The 15,323-nt window shown below is 48.9% G+C and overlaps 11 non-coding genes across 11 annotated transcripts; all 11 read left to right on the top strand.

The window, feature by feature from the left end:
- Positions 1-637: 637 nt before the first annotated feature.
- trnad-guc (transfer RNA aspartic acid (anticodon GUC)) lies at positions 638-709 on the top strand. The gene has a single exon. It is a non-coding gene; the product is annotated as a tRNA-Asp (tRNA).
- A 1,309-nt stretch (positions 710-2,018) lies between these two features.
- Positions 2,019-2,090, top strand: trnad-guc (transfer RNA aspartic acid (anticodon GUC)). The gene has a single exon. It is a non-coding gene; the product is annotated as a tRNA-Asp (tRNA).
- A 1,309-nt stretch (positions 2,091-3,399) lies between these two features.
- Positions 3,400-3,471, top strand: trnad-guc (transfer RNA aspartic acid (anticodon GUC)). The gene has a single exon. It is a non-coding gene; the product is annotated as a tRNA-Asp (tRNA).
- Positions 3,472-4,780: 1,309 nt separating this feature from the next.
- Positions 4,781-4,852, top strand: trnad-guc (transfer RNA aspartic acid (anticodon GUC)). Its single transcript has one exon. It is a non-coding gene; the product is annotated as a tRNA-Asp (tRNA).
- A 1,309-nt stretch (positions 4,853-6,161) lies between these two features.
- On the top strand, positions 6,162-6,233 carry trnad-guc (transfer RNA aspartic acid (anticodon GUC)). Its single transcript has one exon. It is a non-coding gene; the product is annotated as a tRNA-Asp (tRNA).
- Positions 6,234-7,542: 1,309 nt separating this feature from the next.
- Positions 7,543-7,614, top strand: trnad-guc (transfer RNA aspartic acid (anticodon GUC)). The gene has a single exon. It is a non-coding gene; the product is annotated as a tRNA-Asp (tRNA).
- A 1,309-nt stretch (positions 7,615-8,923) lies between these two features.
- On the top strand, positions 8,924-8,995 carry trnad-guc (transfer RNA aspartic acid (anticodon GUC)). Its single transcript has one exon. It is a non-coding gene; the product is annotated as a tRNA-Asp (tRNA).
- A 1,309-nt stretch (positions 8,996-10,304) lies between these two features.
- Positions 10,305-10,376, top strand: trnad-guc (transfer RNA aspartic acid (anticodon GUC)). Its single transcript has one exon. It is a non-coding gene; the product is annotated as a tRNA-Asp (tRNA).
- A 1,309-nt stretch (positions 10,377-11,685) lies between these two features.
- Positions 11,686-11,757, top strand: trnad-guc (transfer RNA aspartic acid (anticodon GUC)). The gene has a single exon. It is a non-coding gene; the product is annotated as a tRNA-Asp (tRNA).
- Positions 11,758-13,066: 1,309 nt separating this feature from the next.
- On the top strand, positions 13,067-13,138 carry trnad-guc (transfer RNA aspartic acid (anticodon GUC)). The gene has a single exon. It is a non-coding gene; the product is annotated as a tRNA-Asp (tRNA).
- Positions 13,139-14,447: 1,309 nt separating this feature from the next.
- Positions 14,448-14,519, top strand: trnad-guc (transfer RNA aspartic acid (anticodon GUC)). Its single transcript has one exon. It is a non-coding gene; the product is annotated as a tRNA-Asp (tRNA).
- Positions 14,520-15,323: the final 804 nt, after the last annotated feature.

Here is a 15,323-nt window from a genome sequence, read left to right as displayed (position 1 = left end):
TCCTCGGCTGGAAGTCCCCACCCGAGCGATTTAGCGGTCTAAACTCGGGCCGAACAACGCCCTTCTACCCTCCAGAATATTCTAAACTCTCTCGTGGGGGTCGCGGACTCAAATTACAAACCGTGAGCGAGCGCCACGTGGCACCTTCAGAACAAAGATGGGAGTTTGGCGGACCGCGACCGGAGTAAATGACTAATTTCCGGATCCGAAAAGGTTCTTCCAGAAAGTGGTTTAGAGCCCGTTTCAGAGCATTTGGAACACAATGAAATAGGTTTGTAGTAAAGTATAAAAAAATGTTATTGGCGATATCGGCCTAGAGCCACTTAGCCTTGTGGCTTCAGCACCAAAACACCACCTCAGTCCTGGCTCACCCGGAGCCACCCAAAGACCCGTCTCACCGTCCGACCCCGGGGACCCGCTCTTAAGCACCCCCTCCGACCGGACACCGGAGTGAAAGAGCCAGCCTGCGGAGCTGGAGGACCAGGGTCCTGGTACCCTAAACACCCAGACGCTACTGGTACCATGAACAGCACTCTGTCAGATACTCAGGCGCATTTTGCTTTTCACTCATGCTGTGGTTTCAGGACCTTCTGTTAGGACCTTCAGTCAGCTTCTTCAAAGAAAAACGAAAGAGCTGTCCTCGTTAGTATAGTGGACAGTATCTCTGCCTGTCACGCAGAAGACCGGGGTTCGATTCCCCGACGGGGAGACTTCTTGTTTAGTACGATGATAACTACATGATTAATTCAAGTAAACAATGGTCATTAAGAAAATAGACTCTAGAAGTTGCTTCTCAATGCTGCAGCTGGATCAGAGGAAACTCCGATTGAGGTAGGATTATATACACACAGAAAATTTCATTGAAGAAGTTCTGAAGACTTAAAATATTTCTGTCAAGTAAAAAGAGCAATTATTTAGGACAGCATACAGCATCACTCGGATCTGAAAGTCAACCTGCAGCAGAAGTTGTCTGAGATATCCAAACAAGGTTTTAGAGGGACAGAGCAGATGTTGTGTCTACAGCGGTGGTGCTAAAACTCTGGTTCTTTGGTCGCTCTCCTCTTCTTCCTCACTGCTGATCTGTTCCAGTCCTTGTTCTGGAGCTAGTGATGGTTTTTGTGCTTTCACCTACACTTTAAAATGTCCAATTTTCAGGAAGAAAAGAAACTTATAAACTGCCTGACACAGGGTGATGGATGGTTTCTAAGCCCTGGAAGGTGCTGAAGAGGTGAAACAACCGTGAATGAGCGTCTTTGGGGTCCCAGAGACCCCGTTGGAGGTCCTCTAAAATTCTTGAGAACCGGGCCGAGGACCGGGACTTCCAGCCGACCGAGTCCGAGAAAGGCGCACCGTTGTCGGACACTTTTTCGTCGATCACCGGTCCTCGGCTGGAAGTCCCCACCCGAGCGATTTAGCGGTCTAAACTCGGGCCGAACAACGCCCTTCTACCCTCCAGAATATTCTAAACTCTCTCGTGGGGGTCGCGGACTCAAATTACAAACCGTGAGCGAGCGCCACGTGGCACCTTCAGAACAAAGATGGGAGTTTGGCGGACCGCGACCGGAGTAAATGACTAATTTCCGGATCCGAAAAGGTTCTTCCAGAAAGTGGTTTAGAGCCCGTTTCAGAGCATTTGGAACACAATGAAATAGGTTTGTAGTAAAGTATAAAAAAATGTTATTGGCGATATCGGCCTGGAGCCACTTAGCCTTGTGGCTTCAGCACCAAAACACCACCTCAGTCCTGGCTCACCCGGAGCCACCCAAAGACCCGTCTCACCGTCCGACCCCGGGGACCCGCTCTTAAGCACCCCCTCCGACCGGACACCGGAGTGAAAGAGCCAGCCTGCGGAGCTGGAGGACCAGGGTCCTGGTACCCTAAACACCCAGACGCTACTGGTACCATGAACAGCACTCTGTCAGATACTCAGGCGCATTTTGCTTTTCACTCATGCTGTGGTTTCAGGACCTTCTGTTAGGACCTTCAGTCAGCTTCTTCAAAGAAAAACGAAAGAGCTGTCCTCGTTAGTATAGTGGACAGTATCTCTGCCTGTCACGCAGAAGACCGGGGTTCGATTCCCCGACGGGGAGACTTCTTGTTTAGTACGATGATAACTACATGATTAATTCAAGTAAACAATGGTCATTAAGAAAATAGACTCTAGAAGTTGCTTCTCAATGCTGCAGCTGGATCAGAGGAAACTCCGATTGAGGTAGGATTATATACACACAGAAAATTTCATTGAAGAAGTTCTGAAGACTTAAAATATTTCTGTCAAGTAAAAAGAGCAATTATTTAGGACAGCATACAGCATCACTCGGATCTGAAAGTCAACCTGCAGCAGAAGTTGTCTGAGATATCCAAACAAGGTTTTAGAGGGACAGAGCAGATGTTGTGTCTACAGCGGTGGTGCTAAAACTCTGGTTCTTTGGTCGCTCTCCTCTTCTTCCTCACTGCTGATCTGTTCCAGTCCTTGTTCTGGAGCTAGTGATGGTTTTTGTGCTTTCACCTACACTTTAAAATGTCCAATTTTCAGGAAGAAAAGAAACTTATAAACTGCCTGACACAGGGTGATGGATGGTTTCTAAGCCCTGGAAGGTGCTGAAGAGGTGAAACAACCGTGAATGAGCGTCTTTGGGGTCCCAGAGACCCCGTTGGAGGTCCTCTAAAATTCTTGAGAACCGGGCCGAGGACCGGGACTTCCAGCCGACCGAGTCCGAGAAAGGCGCACCGTTGTCGGACACTTTTTCGTCGATCACCGGTCCTCGGCTGGAAGTCCCCACCCGAGCGATTTAGCGGTCTAAACTCGGGCCGAACAACGCCGTTCTACCCTCCAGAATATTCTAAACTCTCTCGTGGGGGTCGCAGACTCAAATTACGAACCGTGAGCGAGCGCCACGTGGCACCTTCAGAACAAAGATGGGAGTTTGGCGGACCGCGACCGGAGTAAATGACTAATTTCCGGATCCGAAAAGGTTCTTCCAGAAAGTGGTTTAGAGCCCGTTTCAGAGCATTTGGAACACAATGAAATAGGTTTGTAGTAAAGTATAAAAAAATGTTATTGGCGATATCGGCCTGGAGCCACTTAGCCTTGTGGCTTCAGCACCAAAACACCACCTCAATCCTGGCTCACCCGGAGCCACCCAAAGACCCGTCTCACCGTCCGACCCCGGGGACCCGCTCTTAAGCACCCCCTCCGACCGGACACCGGAGTGAAAGAGCCAGCCTGCGGAGCTGGAGGACCAGGGTCCTGGTACCCTAAACACCCAGACGCTACTGGTACCATGAACAGCACTCTGTCAGATACTCAGGCGCATTTTGCTTTTCACTCATGCTGTGGTTTCAGGACCTTCTGTTAGGACCTTCAGTCAGCTTCTTCAAAGAAAAACGAAAGAGCTGTCCTCGTTAGTATAGTGGACAGTATCTCTGCCTGTCACGCAGAAGACCGGGGTTCGATTCCCCGACGGGGAGACTTCTTGTTTAGTACGATGATAACTACATGATTAATTCAAGTAAACAATGGTCATTAAGAAAATAGACTCTAGAAGTTGCTTCTCAATGCTGCAGCTGGATCAGAGGAAACTCCGATTGAGGTAGGATTATATACACACAGAAAATTTCATTGAAGAAGTTCTGAAGACTTAAAATATTTCTGTCAAGTAAAAAGAGCAATTATTTAGGACAGCATACAGCATCGCTCGGGTCTGAAAGTCAACCTGCAGCAGAAGTTGTCTGAGATATCCAAACAAGGTTTTAGAGGGACAGAGCAGATGTTGTGTCTACAGCGGTGGTGCTAAAACTCTGGTTCTTTGGTCGCTCTCCTCTTCTTCCTCACTGCTGATCTGTTCCAGTCCTTGTTCTGGAGCTAGTGATGGTTTTTGTGCTTTCACCTACACTTTAAAATGTCCAATTTTCAGGAAGAAAAGAAACTTATAAACTGCCTGACACAGGGTGATGGATGGTTTCTAAGCCCTGGAAGGTGCTGAAGAGGTGAAACAACCGTGAATGAGCGTCTTTGGGGTCCCAGAGACCCCGTTGGAGGTCCTCTAAAATTCTTGAGAACCGGGCCGAGGACCGGGACTTCCAGCCAACCGAGTACGAGAAAGGCGCACCGTTGTCGGACACTTTTTCGTCGATCACCGGTCCTCGGCTGGAAGTCCCCACCCGAGCGATTTAGCGGTCTAAACTCGGGCCGAACAACGCCCTTCTACCCTCCAGAATATTCTAAACTCTCTCGTGGGGGTCGCGGACTCAAATTACGAACCGTGAGCGAGCGCCACGTGGCACCTTCAGAACAAAGATGGGAGTTTGGCGGACCGCGACCGGAGTAAATGACTAATTTCCAGATCCGAAAAGGTTCTTCCAGAAAGTGTTTTAGAGCCCGTTTCAGAGCATTTGGAACACAATGAAATAGGTTTGTAGTAAAGTATAAAAAAATGTTATTGGCGATATCGGCCTGGAGCCACTTAGCCTTGTGGCTTCAGCACCAAAACACCACCTCAATCCTGGCTCACCCGGAGCCACCCAAAGACCCGTCTCACCGTCCGACCCCGGGGACCCGCTCTTAAGCACCCCCTCCGACCGGACACCGGAGTGAAAGAGCCAGCCTGCGGAGCTGGAGGACCAGGGTCCTGGTACCCTAAACACCCAGACGCTACTGGTACCATGAACAGCACTCTGTCAGATACTCAGGCGCATTTTGCTTTTCACTCATGCTGTGGTTTCAGGACCTTCTGTTAGGACCTTCAGTCAGCTTCTTCAAAGAAAAACGAAAGAGCTGTCCTCGTTAGTATAGTGGACAGTATCTCTGCCTGTCACGCAGAAGACCGGGGTTCGATTCCCCGACGGGGAGACTTCTTGTTTAGTACGATGATAACTACATGATTAATTCAAGTAAACAATGGTCATTAAGAAAATAGACTCTAGAAGTTGCTTCTCAATGCTGCAGCTGGATCAGAGGAAACTCCGATTGAGGTAGGATTATATACACACAGAAAATTTCATTGAAGAAGTTCTGAAGACTTAAAATATTTCTGTCAAGTAAAAAGAGCAATTATTTAGGACAGCATACAGCATCGCTCGGGTCTGAAAGTCAACCTGCAGCAGAAGTTGTCTGAGATATCCAAACAAGGTTTTAGAGGGACAGAACAGATGTTGTGTCTACAGCGGTGGTGCTAAAACTCTGGTTCTTTGGTCGCTCTCCTCTTCTTCCTCACTGCTGATCTGTTCCAGTCCTTGTTCTGGAGCTAGTGATGGTTTTTGTGCTTTCACCTACACTTTAAAATGTCCAATTTTCAGGAAGAAAAGAAACTTATAAACTGCCTGACACAGGGTGATGGATGGTTTCTAAGCCCTGGAAGGTGCTGAAGAGGTGAAACAACCGTGAATGAGCGTCTTTGGGGTCCCAGAGACCCCGTTGGAGGTCCTCTAAAATTCTTGAGAACCGGGCCGAGGAACGGGACTTCCAGCCGACCGAGTCCGAGAAAGGCGCACCGTTGTCGGACACTTTTTCGTCGATCACCGGTCCTCGGCTGGAAGTCCCCACCCGAGTGATTTAGCGGTCTAAACTCGGGCCGAACAACGCCCTTCTACCCTCCAGAATATTCTAAACTCTCTCGTGGGGGTCGCGGACTCAAATTACGAACCGTGAGCGAGCGCCACGTGGCACCTTCAGAACAAAGATGGGAGTTTGGCGGACCGCGACCGGAGTAAATGACTAATTTCCGGATCCGAAAAGGTTCTTCCAGAAAGTGGTTTAGAGCCCGTTTCAGAGCATTTGGAACACAATGAAATAGGTTTGTGGTAAAGTATAAAAAAATGTTATTGGCGATATCGGCCTGGAGCCACTTAGCCTTGTGGCTTCAGCACCAAAACACCACCTCAATCCTGGCTCACCCGGAGCCACCCAAAGACCCGTCTCACCGTCCGACCCCGGGGACCCGCTCTTAAGCACCCCCTCCGACCGGACACCGGAGTGAAAGAGCCAGCCTGCGGAGCTGGAGGACCAGGGTCCTGGTACCCTAAACACCCAGACGCTACTGGTACCATGAACAGCACTCTGTCAGATACTCAGGCGCATTTTGCTTTTCACTCATGCTGTGGTTTCAGGACCTTCTGTTAGGACCTTCAGTCAGCTTCTTCAAAGAAAAACGAAAGAGCTGTCCTCGTTAGTATAGTGGACAGTATCTCTGCCTGTCACGCAGAAGACCGGGGTTCGATTCCCCGACGGGGAGACTTCTTGTTTAGTACGATGATAACTACATGATTAATTCAAGTAAACAATGGTCATTAAGAAAATAGACTCTAGAAGTTGCTTCTCAATGCTGCAGCTGGATCAGAGGAAACTCCGATTGAGGTAGGATTATATACACACAGAAAATTTCATTGAAGAAGTTCTGAAGACTTAAAATATTTCTGTCAAGTAAAAAGAGCAATTATTTAGGACAGCATACAGCATCGCTCGGGTCTGAAAGTCAACCTGCAGCAGAAGTTGTCTGAGATATCCAAACAAGGTTTTAGAGGGACAGAGCAGATGTTGTGTCTACAGCGGTGGTGCTAAAACTCTGGTTCTTTGGTCGCTCTCCTCTTCTTCCTCACTGCTGATCTGTTCCAGTCCTTGTTCTGGAGCTAGTGATGGTTTTTGTGCTTTCACCTACACTTTAAAATGTCCAATTTTCAGGAAGAAAAGAAACTTATAAACTGCCTGACACAGGGTGATGGATGGTTTCTAAGCCCTGGAAGGTGCTGAAGAGGTGAAACAACCGTGAATGAGCGTCTTTGGGGTCCCAGAGACCCCGTTGGAGGTCCTCTAAAATTCTTGAGAACCGGGCCGAGGAACGGGACTTCCAGCCGACCGAGTCCGAGAAAGGCGCACCGTTGTCGGACACTTTTTCGTCGATCACCGGTCCTCGGCTGGAAGTCCCCACCCGAGCGATTTAGCGGTCTAAACTCGGGCCGAACAACGCCCTTCTACCCTCCAGAATATTCTAAACTCTCTCGTGGGGGTCGCGGACTCAAATTACGAACCGTGAGCGAGCGCCACGTGGCACCTTCAGAACAAAGATGGGAGTTTGGCGGACCGCGACCGGAGTAAATGACTAATTTCCGGATCCGAAAAGGTTCTTCCAGAAAGTGGTTTAGAGCCCGTTTCAGAGCATTTGGAACACAATGAAATAGGTTTGTAGTAAAGTATAAAAAAATGTTATTGGCGATATCGGCCTGGAGCCACTTAGCCTTGTGGCTTCAGCACCAAAACACCACCTCAATCCTGGCTCACCCGGAGCCACCCAAAGACCCGTCTCACCGTCCGACCCCGGGGACCCGCTCTTAAGCACCCCCTCCGACCGGACACCGGAGTGAAAGAGCCAGCCTGCGGAGCTGGAGGACCAGGGTCCTGGTACCCTAAACACCCAGACGCTACTGGTACCATGAACAGCACTCTGTCAGATACTCAGGCGCATTTTGCTTTTCACTCATGCTGTGGTTTCAGGACCTTCTGTTAGGACCTTCAGTCAGCTTCTTCAAAGAAAAACGAAAGAGCTGTCCTCGTTAGTATAGTGGACAGTATCTCTGCCTGTCACGCAGAAGACCGGGGTTCGATTCCCCGACGGGGAGACTTCTTGTTTAGTACGATGATAACTACATGATTAATTCAAGTAAACAATGGTCATTAAGAAAATAGACTCTAGAAGTTGCTTCTCAATGCTGCAGCTGGATCAGAGGAAACTCCGATTGAGGTAGGATTATATACACACAGAAAATTTCATTGAAGAAGTTCTGAAGACTTAAAATATTTCTGTCAAGTAAAAAGAGCAATTATTTAGGACAGCATACAGCATCGCTCGGGTCTGAAAGTCAACCTGCAGCAGAAGTTGTCTGAGATATCCAAACAAGGTTTTAGAGGGACAGAACAGATGTTGTGTCTACAGCGGTGGTGCTAAAACTCTGGTTCTTTGGTCGCTCTCCTCTTCTTCCTCACTGCTGATCTGTTCCAGTCCTTGTTCTGGAGCTAGTGATGGTTTTTGTGCTTTCACCTACACTTTAAAATGTCCAATTTTCAGGAAGAAAAGAAACTTATAAACTGCCTGACACAGGGTGATGGATGGTTTCTAAGCCCTGGAAGGTGCTGAAGAGGTGAAACAACCGTGAATGAGCGTCTTTGGGGTCCCAGAGACCCCGTTGGAGGTCCTCTAAAATTCTTGAGAACCGGGCCGAGGAACGGGACTTCCAGCCGAACGAGTCCGAGAAAGGCGCACCGTTGTCGGACACTTTTTCGTCGATCACCGGTCCTCGGCTGGAAGTCCCCACCCGAGTGATTTAGCGGTCTAAACTCGGGCCGAACAACGCCCTTCTACCCTCCAGAATATTCTAAACTCTCTCGTGGGGGTCGCGGACTCAAATTACGAACCGTGAGCGAGCGCCACGTGGCACCTTCAGAACAAAGATGGGAGTTTGGCGGACCGCGACCGGAGTAAATGACTAATTTCCGGATCCGAAAAGGTTCTTCCAGAAAGTGGTTTAGAGCCCGTTTCAGAGCATTTGGAACACAATGAAATAGGTTTGTAGTAAAGTATAAAAAAATGTTATTGGCGATATCGGCCTGGAGCCACTTAGCCTTGTGGCTTCAGCACCAAAACACCACCTCAATCCTGGCTCACCCGGAGCCACCCACAGACCCGTCTCACCGTCCGACCCCGGGGACCCGCTCTTAAGCACCCCCTCCGACCGGACACCGGAGTGAAAGAGCCAGCCTGCGGAGCTGGAGGACCAGGGTCCTGGTACCCTAAACACCCAGACGCTACTGGTACCATGAACAGCACTCTGTCAGATACTCAGGCGCATTTTGCTTTTCACTCATGCTGTGGTTTCAGGACCTTCTGTTAGGACCTTCAGTCAGCTTCTTCAAAGAAAAACGAAAGAGCTGTCCTCGTTAGTATAGTGGACAGTATCTCTGCCTGTCACGCAGAAGACCGGGGTTCGATTCCCCGACGGGGAGACTTCTTGTTTAGTACGATGATAACTACATGATTAATTCAAGTAAACAATGGTCATTAAGAAAATAGACTCTAGAAGTTGCTTCTCAATGCTGCAGCTGGATCAGAGGAAACTCCGATTGAGGTAGGATTATATACACACAGAAAATTTCATTGAAGAAGTTCTGAAGACTTAAAATATTTCTGTCAAGTAAAAAGAGCAATTATTTAGGACAGCATACAGCATCACTCGGATCTGAAAGTCAACCTGCAGCAGAAGTTGTCTGAGATATCCAAACAAGGTTTTAGAGGGACAGAGCAGATGTTGTGTCTACAGCGGTGGTGCTAAAACTCTGGTTCTTTGGTCGCTCTCCTCTTCTTCCTCACTGCTGATCTGTTCCAGTCCTTGTTCTGGAGCTAGTGATGGTTTTTGTGCTTTCACCTACACTTTAAAATGTCCAATTTTCAGGAAGAAAAGAAACTTATAAACTGCCTGACACAGGGTGATGGATGGTTTCTAAGCCCTGGAAGGTGCTGAAGAGGTGAAACAACCGTGAATGAGCGTCTTTGGGGTCCCAGAGACCCCGTTGGAGGTCCTCTAAAATTCTTGAGAACCGGGCCGAGGAACGGGACTTCCAGCCGACCGAGTCCGAGAAAGGCGCACCGTTGTCGGACACTTTTTCGTCGATCACCGGTCCTCGGCTGGAAGTCCCCACCCGAGCGATTTAGCGGTCTAAACTCGGGCCGAACAACGCCCTTCTACCCTCCAGAATATTCTAAACTCTCTCGTGGGGGTCGCGGACTCAAATTACGAACCGTGAGCGAGCGCCACGTGGCACCTTCAGAACAAAGATGGGAGTTTGGCGGACCGCGACCGGAGTAAATGACTAATTTCCGGATCCGAAAAGGTTCTTCCAGAAAGTGGTTTAGAGCCCGTTTCAGAGCATTTGGAACACAATGAAATAGGTTTGTGGTAAAGTATAAAAAAATGTTATTGGCGATATCGGCCTGGAGCCACTTAGCCTTGTGGCTTCAGCACCAAAACACCACCTCAATCCTGGCTCACCCGGAGCCACCCAAAGACCCGTCTCACCGTCCGACCCCGGGGACCCGCTCTTAAGCACCCCCTCCGACCGGACACCGGAGTGAAAGAGCCAGCCTGCGGAGCTGGAGGACCAGGGTCCTGGTACCCTAAACACCCAGACGCTACTGGTACCATGAACAGCACTCTGTCAGATACTCAGGCGCATTTTGCTTTTCACTCATGCTGTGGTTTCAGGACCTTCTGTTAGGACCTTCAGTCAGCTTCTTCAAAGAAAAACGAAAGAGCTGTCCTCGTTAGTATAGTGGACAGTATCTCTGCCTGTCACGCAGAAGACCGGGGTTCGATTCCCCGACGGGGAGACTTCTTGTTTAGTACGATGATAACTACATGATTAATTCAAGTAAACAATGGTCATTAAGAAAATAGACTCTAGAAGTTGCTTCTCAATGCTGCAGCTGGATCAGAGGAAACTCCGATTGAGGTAGGATTATATACACACAGAAAATTTCATTGAAGAAGTTCTGAAGACTTAAAATATTTCTGTCAAGTAAAAAGAGCAATTATTTAGGACAGCATACAGCATCGCTCGGGTCTGAAAGTCAACCTGCAGCAGAAGTTGTCTGAGATATCCAAACAAGGTTTTAGAGGGACAGAGCAGATGTTGTGTCTACAGCGGTGGTGCTAAAACTCTGGTTCTTTGGTCGCTCTCCTCTTCTTCCTCACTGCTGATCTGTTCCAGTCCTTGTTCTGGAGCTAGTGATGGTTTTTGTGCTTTCACCTACACTTTAAAATGTCCAATTTTCAGGAAGAAAAGAAACTTATAAACTGCCTGACACAGGGTGATGGATGGTTTCTAAGCCCTGGAAGGTGCTGAAGAGGTGAAACAACCGTGAATGAGCGTCTTTGGGGTCCCAGAGACCCCGTTGGAGGTCCTCTAAAATTCTTGAGAACCGGGCCGAGGAACGGGACTTCCAGCCGACCGAGTCCGAGAAAGGCGCACCGTTGTCGGACACTTTTTCGTCGATCACCGGTCCTCGGCTGGAAGTCCCCACCCGAGCGATTTAGCGGTCTAAACTCGGGCCGAACAACGCCCTTCTACCCTCCAGAATATTCTAAACTCTCTCGTGGGGGTCGCGGACTCAAATTACGAACCGTGAGCGAGCGCCACGTGGCACCTTCAGAACAAAGATGGGAGTTTGGCGGACCGCGACCGGAGTAAATGACTAATTTCCGGATCCGAAAAGGTTCTTCCAGAAAGTGGTTTAGAGCCCGTTTCAGAGCATTTGGAACACAATGAAATAGGTTTGTAGTAAAGTATAAAAAAATGTTATTGGCGATATCGGCCTGGAGCCACTTAGCCTTGTGGCTTCAGCACCAAAACACCACCTCAATCCTGGCTCACCCGGAGCCACCCAAAGACCCGTCTCACCGTCCGACCCCGGGGACCCGCTCTTAAGCACCCCCTCCGACCGGACACCGGAGTGAAAGAGCCAGCCTGCGGAGCTGGAGGACCAGGGTCCTGGTACCCTAAACACCCAGACGCTACTGGTACCATGAACAGCACTCTGTCAGATACTCAGGCGCATTTTGCTTTTCACTCATGCTGTGGTTTCAGGACCTTCTGTTAGGACCTTCAGTCAGCTTCTTCAAAGAAAAACGAAAGAGCTGTCCTCGTTAGTATAGTGGACAGTATCTCTGCCTGTCACGCAGAAGACCGGGGTTCGATTCCCCGACGGGGAGACTTCTTGTTTAGTACGATGATAACTACATGATTAATTCAAGTAAACAATGGTCATTAAGAAAATAGACTCTAGAAGTTGCTTCTCAATGCTGCAGCTGGATCAGAGGAAACTCCGATTGAGGTAGGATTATATACACACAGAAAATTTCATTGAAGAAGTTCTGAAGACTTAAAATATTTCTGTCAAGTAAAAAGAGCAATTATTTAGGACAGCATACAGCATCGCTCGGGTCTGAAAGTCAACCTGCAGCAGAAGTTGTCTGAGATATCCAAACAAGGTTTTAGAGGGACAGAACAGATGTTGTGTCTACAGCGGTGGTGCTAAAACTCTGGTTCTTTGGTCGCTCTCCTCTTCTTCCTCACTGCTGATCTGTTCCAGTCCTTGTTCTGGAGCTAGTGATGGTTTTTGTGCTTTCACCTACACTTTAAAATGTCCAATTTTCAGGAAGAAAAGAAACTTATAAACTGCCTGACACAGGGTGATGGATGGTTTCTAAGCCCTGGAAGGTGCTGAAGAGGTGAAACAACCGTGAATGAGCGTCTTTGGGGTCCCAGAGACCCCGTTGGAGGTCCTCTAAAATTCTTGAGAACCGGGCCGAGGAACGGGACTTCCAGCCGACCGAGTCCGAGAAAGGCGCACCGTTGTCGGACACTTTTTCGTCGATCACCGGTCCTCGGCTGGAAGTCCCCACCCGAGTGATTTAGCGGTCTAAACTCGGGCCGAACAACGCCCTTCTACCCTCCAGAATATTCTAAACTCTCTCGTGGGGGTCGCGGACTCAAATTACGAACCGTGAGCGAGCGCCACGTGGCACCTTCAGAACAAAGATGGGAGTTTGGCGGACCGCGACCGGAGTAAATGACTAATTTCCGGATCCGAAAAGGTTCTTCCAGAAAGTGGTTTAGAGCCCGTTTCAGAGCATTTGGAACACAATGAAATAGGTTTGTAGTAAAGTATAAAAAAATGTTATTGGCGATATCGGCCTGGAGCCACTTAGCCTTGTGGCTTCAGCACCAAAACACCACCTCAATCCTGGCTCACCCGGAGCCACCCACAGACCCGTCTCACCGTCCGACCCCGGGGACCCGCTCTTAAGCACCCCCTCCGACCGGACACCGGAGTGAAAGAGCCAGCCTGCGGAGCTGGAGGACCAGGGTCCTGGTACCCTAAACACCCAGACGCTACTGGTACCATGAACAGCACTCTGTCAGATACTCAGGCGCATTTTGCTTTTCACTCATGCTGTGGTTTCAGGACCTTCTGTTAGGACCTTCAGTCAGCTTCTTCAAAGAAAAACGAAAGAGCTGTCCTCGTTAGTATAGTGGACAGTATCTCTGCCTGTCACGCAGAAGACCGGGGTTCGATTCCCCGACGGGGAGACTTCTTGTTTAGTACGATGATAACTACATGATTAATTCAAGTAAACAATGGTCATTAAGAAAATAGACTCTAGAAGTTGCTTCTCAATGCTGCAGCTGGATCAGAGGAAACTCCGATTGAGGTAGGATTATATACACACAGAAAATTTCATTGAAGAAGTTCTGAAGACTTAAAATATTTCTGTCAAGTAAAAAGAGCAATTATTTAGGACAGCATACAGCATCACTCGGATCTGAAAGTCAACCTGCAGCAGAAGTTGTCTGAGATATCCAAACAAGGTTTTAGAGGGACAGAGCAGATGTTGTGTCTACAGCGGTGGTGCTAAAACTCTGGTTCTTTGGTCGCTCTCCTCTTCTTCCTCACTGCTGATCTGTTCCAGTCCTTGTTCTGGAGCTAGTGATGGTTTTTGTGCTTTCACCTACACTTTAAAATGTCCAATTTTCAGGAAGAAAAGAAACTTATAAACTGCCTGACACAGGGTGATGGATGGTTTCTAAGCCCTGGAAGGTGCTGAAGAGGTGAAACAACCGTGAATGAGCGTCTTTGGGGTCCCAGAGACCCCGTTGGAGGTCCTCTAAAATTCTTGAGAACCGGGCCGAGGAACGGGACTTCCAGCCGACCGAGTCCGAGAAAGGCGCACCGTTGTCGGACACTTTTTCGTCGATCACCGGTCCTCGGCTGGAAGTCCCCACCCGAGCGATTTAGCGGTCTAAACTCGGGCCGAACAACGCCCTTCTACCCTCCAGAATATTCTAAACTCTCTCGTGGGGGTCGCGGACTCAAATTACGAACCGTGAGCGAGCGCCACGTGGCACCTTCAGAACAAAGATGGGAGTTTGGCGGACCGCGACCGGAGTAAATGACTAATTTCCGGATCCGAAAAGGTTCTTCCAGAAAGTGGTTTAGAGCCCGTTTCAGAGCATTTGGAACACAATGAAATAGGTTTGTAGTAAAGTATAAAAAAATGTTATTGGCGATATCGGCCTGGAGCCACTTAGCCTTGTGGCTTCAGCACCAAAACACCACCTCAATCCTGGCTCACCCGGAGCCACCCAAAGACCCGTCTCACCGTCCGACCCCGGGGACCCGCTCTTAAGCACCCCCTCCGACCGGACACCGGAGTGAAAGAGCCAGCCTGCGGAGCTGGAGGACCAGGGTCCTGGTACCCTAAACACCCAGACGCTACTGGTACCATGAACAGCACTCTGTCAGATACTCAGGCGCATTTTGCTTTTCACTCATGCTGTGGTTTCAGGACCTTCTGTTAGGACCTTCAGTCAGCTTCTTCAAAGAAAAACGAAAGAGCTGTCCTCGTTAGTATAGTGGACAGTATCTCTGCCTGTCACGCAGAAGACCGGGGTTCGATTCCCCGACGGGGAGACTTCTTGTTTAGTACGATGATAACTACATGATTAATTCAAGTAAACAATGGTCATTAAGAAAATAGACTCTAGAAGTTGCTTCTCAATGCTGCAGCTGGATCAGAGGAAACTCCGATTGAGGTAGGATTATATACACACAGAAAATTTCATTGAAGAAGTTCTGAAGACTTAAAATATTTCTGTCAAGTAAAAAGAGCAATTATTTAGGACAGCATACAGCATCACTCGGATCTGAAAGTCAACCTGCAGCAGAAGTTGTCTGAGATATCCAAACAAGGTTTTAGAGGGACAGAGCAGATGTTGTGTCTACAGCGGTGGTGCTAAAACTCTGGTTCTTTGGTCGCTCTCCTCTTCTTCCTCACTGCTGATCTGTTCCAGTCCTTGTTCTGGAGCTAGTGATGGTTTTTGTGCTTTCACCTACACTTTAAAATGTCCAATTTTCAGGAAGAAAAGAAACTTATAAACTGCCTGACACAGGGTGATGGATGGTTTCTAAGCCCTGGAAGGTGCTGAAGAGGTGAAACAACCGTGAATGAGCGTCTTTGGGGTCCCAGAGACCCCGTTGGAGGTCCTCTAAAATTCTTGAGAACCGGGCCGAGGAACGGGACTTCCAGCCGACCGAGTCCGAGAAAGGCGCACCGTTGTCGGACACTTTTTCGTCGATCACCGGTCCTCGGCTGGAAGTCCCCACCCGAGCGATTTAGCGGTCTAAACTCGGGCCGAACAACGCCCTTCTACCCTCCAGAATATTCTAAACTCTCTCGTGGGGGTCGCGGACTCAAATTACGAACCGTGAGCGAGC

This window comes from Cololabis saira, chromosome 13, assembly GCF_033807715.1.
Source record: "Cololabis saira isolate AMF1-May2022 chromosome 13, fColSai1.1, whole genome shotgun sequence".
Lineage (NCBI taxonomy): Eukaryota > Metazoa > Chordata > Actinopteri > Beloniformes > Belonidae > Cololabis > Cololabis saira.
The sequence above is the reverse complement of the archived record's forward strand: the minus strand, read 5'-3'. Positions and strand labels throughout refer to the sequence as shown.